The sequence below is a fragment of the Elephantulus edwardii genome, unplaced genomic scaffold, assembly GCF_000299155.1.
Source record: "Elephantulus edwardii isolate Elephantulus edwardi_28Jun2011 unplaced genomic scaffold, EleEdw1.0 scaffold00152, whole genome shotgun sequence".
NCBI classification, from domain to species: domain Eukaryota; kingdom Metazoa; phylum Chordata; class Mammalia; order Macroscelidea; family Macroscelididae; genus Elephantulus; species Elephantulus edwardii.
In genome coordinates this window covers 1,295,051-1,301,050 of record NW_006399902.1, presented here as the reverse complement: position 1 = coordinate 1,301,050, position 6,000 = coordinate 1,295,051, and positions in this window count along the sequence as shown.

Sequence of the window (6,000 nt, the reverse complement as noted above, 5' to 3'; positions counted from 1 at the left end):
AAGAAGGGTGCAACAATGAATGAATGGAATTCCAAAATCTCTGTAGATGTTCATTGAAATGAAAAAGAAATAGATTAAAATATTAAAAAAAAAGAATAGGAGACATTAGTTATGACAAGAACAGCTATGGAGTCTGAAAGTCATGGAGGACCCTGGAGAAGTTCTTAGGACATAGTGAGCAAAGGATGCAGTTGCTTGTATTATGGAGGATTCAAAATCTGGCCATTAGTGTTGATGTTGGTGTTGGTGTTGTTGTTGTTGTTGTTGTTGTTGTTAGGTGTCTTGAAATCAAGCACAACTGATAGCGACCCTATGAACAACATATCTGAACCTGTCCTCTTTTGTGCCATCCTCATCATATTTGACACACTTGAGCCCAATGCTGCCAATTGTCACTGTGTCATTCAGGAACACTCATTGGAAGTCTTCCTCTTTTCACTGACCCTCCCCCTTCCCAAGCATGAAGTCCCTTTTCAAAGAATAGCTCTTCCTAACAACTTGAGATGGATTGACACTATAGCTGGGGTAATGAGGGTAGGTGTGCTGAAGACAGTAAGACTGGCTCAGGATAGAGCAGGGTTTAAGGTTACTGTACATAGGACTTCTGTGAGTCACAAGCAACGTGATGGCACATAACAACACGCTCAAAGTATGTGAGGCAAAGTTTTGCTATCTTTGACTCCAAGAAGCATTCTGATTGTACTTTCTTCAAGACCTGCCTCTTTGTTCACTGCCCGTCCTCTGCTCTCTCACTGGCTGTCCAAGAAAACGTGTATATTCATGTGACTCCAAGGGGAGAAAGATGGACAGTCTCTGCTATGTGATTCATAGCCCCTGAAAATCCACTGTGGGATTACCAGGAGTCAATTCCGACTCTAAGGTACATAACAACAGTAGCCAACTGGATATCTAGCAAAGGGCTGATGGAAGGTAGGTTACAGACTAGCAAACAGAAATTTCTGAAGTTCTCTGCAGAGTTCTTTGACTCCCAAGCCCAAATTTCTTGGCTCGACATCTAAGGCACTCCTAGGATCAGACCCCCAGCTCTTCTTCAGCCTCCTTTCCTAGCAGCCCTTGGCTTTCTAGTATTTGGACCCACTGGCAGTTTCTTCTTCTCACTGTAAATTCATATTCTATGTTTTGCCCTTACTGCTGCCCACTGAAGTGTGTGTCTTCCTTTCTTGCCCACATGGTCAATCCTTGCTGGTTTTCCAGGAATCAGCTGAAGGAGTCTACCTTCCTGGCTACTGGAAGGCTCCATAGATGTCTACACATCATTTTTAATCAGTTAGTGCTAGACTCAAATTGAGACTCTACCACTTCCTGACTGTTTCTGTGTAAATGGCTTGACTTCTTCCAATCAGTTTATATCGTGAAACAGGAGCAAGATCCCTCTTGCTGTTGTTAGAAGGTTCCCTCCAGGTGTGAAGATGGCAGTAAACCGCAAAGACCCCCTAAGAAGATCCCACTGACCTTCCAGGTTCTAAGAAGCCAGTAGGAGAAGAAGTATTTATTTGCAAAGAGGTAGTTGTTCCAGAAGGACATTATGAGAGAGGAAAAAAGACATCACAGCTGGCCCATCTGACTATGTCAGCATCATTGTTGTGAGGCAGGAGCCACACCAGGGCTGCCTACATCTGCAAACACGGACCAGACCAGGCCTGTCAGTCTAGTCTATACACAGGATCAGTTCAGGACCTGTCTTGTACATTGATTTTAGGGATTAAAGGAGGCAGGAAAGCTGCAACAGGCACAGGTAGCCTCCAGTCAGGCAGAGGAGAAGCAAGCTTTCCAGAAGCAGTGTTTCCAGAAGCCTGAAGGGGAAACAGTGACCACACAGGAGGTGTCTCAGTTCCAGGGAGGGATGTGAGGTCTCATTCTGCACCTGAGGCCAGCAGTCTGGTCAGAGGAGGGAGCCACAGTGAATAGAATAAACAGACATTCATTCCTGCTCTCATAGGTCTGCCATTCTACATGATATGGTGACTTTTATAAATGTCTTTGCCCCAGAATGGATATTCTTTGAGGTCAGGGAGTAGGTCTGTTTCCCTAGGGTGTAGCCATATGTTTGGCATATAATAGATGTTGACTCGTTTCATAAACAAAATCCTTTAGTCTCCATTTGTCTGGAACTTCATATTTCTGCAGCCTTCAGGCTACAAATATCAAAAATCATCTTGGGGGAAATTGAAGCCCATGCAGGAAAATTGCTTTCTCAAAGTTGCACAGCAAGGAATTGCCCTCATCAGGACTGCGATCTAGAACTCTCTGCACTGCTCTGGCACCAAGTCAGAGGCAGCAGAACAGCCATACTTTTATCAGATTATGAAGACATTCACCCCACAAAAACTAATTGAAAAATCAATGATGGGAAAAGATAACTTAATGAGAATACATATGTTAAACCACATCATCAGCACACAGAGGATAGAAGCCTGAACTCAAGAACAGCCAAGCGAACAGCCTCCAAACAGCCGGGCCTCATTTCCCCTATCGCACAGACCATGCAGCCGAGCAGCCCCATCACTTCCCTGGGAACCGAGGGAACCTCCTGCACAGAGAAGAACCCTCCAGGACTGTGAGCTCCAGACACCTTGAATATTTCAATCTAAAAGCATTAATAGCAGGAGACGAATATATAAATTGTCTTATAAAAGTGCCAAACTAGCATCTTTCATAGAAAAATTCAAATGGTTTTTACTCTATGGGGAAAAGTGGGTCACTTCTCATGTAGAATTTGATGAGCTCTGACACAGAAAAGAAAGTATTACAGAATAAGGAGGAGAAAGAACACCATAAGCTGTTGGAATTCTACTGTGTGTCTCACACAGAAATAAGCACTTTCAATTTACTATTTAAATCCACAGACAAAGCATGTGGGACAGGCATTACTATCCCCACAGGTCACCTGTACACCTGTTTCACAAATAACTGCTGAATAATAAACTTCAGATGACCAAGGTAGTGTGTTAACTGCCCCTAATTCTCTGGTTTGATGGTTAATATGTAGGCATTCCCTTGATGAAATCTCTCATAATCTAATAATTTAGTTGTTGAGATCTTACATTATGTAGTCACCTCTATGATGAGATCTACTATGAGCAGCCATTCAGTTGACAGGGTGTTTCGTTGATGATTCAACCTACATAAAATATTTACAGACACTGGAGGAAAACTCTGTTGCTTTTTGTTCAATCCGAATTCTGCATTGACGTATCACTTCCAGTTTGAACTTGAACTTGAACCTGGTGTTGGCTTTACCTGCCAACCTAGGATTCCTCAGCCTTCACAGCTATGTAAGTCAGGAAAAGTCTCTCTTCTGAGGTTTAATCCTGGGACTTGTCAGAGTCTACCTAATCTGAAAAGCCAGTCTAGGACATCTCCATTTTACAGATGAGGAAATGGAGGTTCAGAGAAGTTAGCTGGCTCATCTGAGGGTTGTTGTTGAAGATTATTTGAATTCTTAGCTCCATCACTTCAACCTATCCCTTGCTCTGGTCTCAGTTTCCTCAATCATACATGGGAACAATAGCACTTCCCACATCATGTCCAAAGAAAGTGTTTGGCTAAGAGGAAGCAATTGTTAGTTTTGAGAAGTACCAAGAGTTGGATTTAGCTTCATCTGTGGTAGAGATTAAAGGATCCCTAGTGATAATAACATTGCTACTCTAAAACTCAGGTTCAAACTCTTGCATCTTCTGATTCCAAAAAAAAACATACTCCAAGTTTTGAGAAGATAAAGAGATAATTTCTTAGGAAGCTAATTCCCCAACAGGGAACCCAAACAGCAATGCAGGCTGCCATTTGGGTCATTTCCTCTTACCAAGAGTCCAATATATCGGAAAGAGACACAAAGGTTGAAGGGCAATAACCACCAAGTTTTAAATGGTTTAGAATTCATATTTTTGTTAAAATCATGCCCTGTGGTTGTTATCACTCCATCAACTTGAGAATTTTAAGGCTGCATCGCTTCCCGTCTGTCCAAATATCTAGGTGTCCTTATGAGAATCATTAAGAGTTCTCTCGGGACAATTTAAACATGTTGTGCAAATGTCAAGCATTCCTATCTTAACTAAGAAGATAAGTTTACACTAAATCATTATTATAGGGTCAGTTACTGGAAAGCATAATATAACTACAAGAAAGACAAAATGGTGCTAGAAATGCTGACTGTTCACTGCAGCCTGCTCTCAACCTCTATTTTGAAGCTGTAAGGCAAGGTGAATAATTTTTAGTAACTCACCATAAATTGTTCTCTTAACTCATGGGATTTCCACTCAGTCACTCAGTCCTGGAGAAAAACTTTATTCTGGAATGATAAATAGACACCTTGAATCCTTCTAATTTGAGAGTAGTCCGGGTGCTTATGAGGACAGTGTACTGGCCAGGCCACTTAGGTTAGACTGGAACATTGGTGTGTGAAGCGTTGAACTGCTTAACAAAAGGTCAATAGGTCAAATCCATCAGTTGCTTCATGGAATAAAAGATGAGGTAGTCTGTTCCCATTAAGATTTATAGCCTCAGAAACGCAACGGAGGGCTATCATGAGTCTGAATAGACTTTACAACAGTGCGTTTTTATTTTCTTTGTGGCTGTTCTTGTTTTCATCTGTGGCAGAGCTGGGTTTGTCCCTCTGCCCAGCATTCTGTGCTACCACAGCAGACTTTTCTCTGTTTCTGTCTTCCCCAAACTTCCAGGTAGAGAAAGTACATCATTACCCAGGTGGGAGTGTGACCAAGACACTCGATCAACTTATCCTTAAAAATGTGAATGACAACGGGAAATATATAATGTCCCCAAATTGAATATATCTGGCTCTAATTCAAGACCAAGACTTCAATGAAAAATTTTAAAATGGGGCTGATACAGATGAAGGAAAAGATTGCTGAGTGTTCTGTAGTGAAAGCTTATCTCTACCTTTTCTTGTCTTTGAGCTAATTTACAACTCTGTAAGTTGTAAAAACTGATAAGGATGAAAATTATTCTTGTACATAGAAGTACAAATTAAATACGTCCAGTGAAATGCAATTGATTCTCCCCTATGAACAGACTCATTCTGCATCTCCTTGTACATTCTTCTCAGCACTCTTTATCTGCATATGGACCTACAGGACACTGAATTTTTCCTCTACCTGGTCTTAAAACCCTACTGCTTGCCTCACTAACTAATGAGTTAAATAAAATCTTTGACACGAATTCACTTCGTATTTATATGAATGTTATAATTATACCCACATAAAAGTATGACCTTTGCCCAGACTTTTCACAATATTAGAAAAAAAGAAAAAAAAAAAAACCCCAACAACAAAAACCAAAAAAACCAACCCCAAAAAAACCCAACACCAAAACACTTAATCAGCACCTACTCTGTGCCGAGCACTGTGCAAGTTGCTCTTACATAATATTCACAATGACTTTATATTGGTGATACCATCATGTCCTTTATTTTATATATCATAAACTTGGGTTCCAAGAGACAGTGGAAGAGCAAGAGTTTAAACTCAAACGATGAACTATTGTGCTGCACCTCGTCCATTCCAGATTATTCCTCTTTCTGTTGTATCAAGAGTTCCCACTTAAAGAATTTTTTTCCCTTTAAGAGCTCATCTGACTTTTCTAGACACCAGCACTGCAGGGATTGCTATTGCCATTTTACAGAGGGAAAAACTGAGGTCAGGGGAGAGGGATGTGACTTTACCAAGGCCACTTGTGTAGTGAGACTAGGAAGGACTTAGACCTGCCAACCACTGAAACCATGCCTTTTCCTGCAAGAGTAAGCCTGGCCTGGCGGAGCCAGTAGACACTCTGGGATCTGACTGGGCTAGTTTCCTATCTCGGCTTGTCATTTATGACATGGAACATTTTAGGCAAGTGTTGACTTCCTCATCCTTCAACAAAGTGATAGATAATAAATAAAGAGGTCAGCGCAGTTTCACTAAAGAAAGGGAAGACACAGAGAGAAGCACAAACGGGAACAGGGCAATGTGGGTATTATAATTA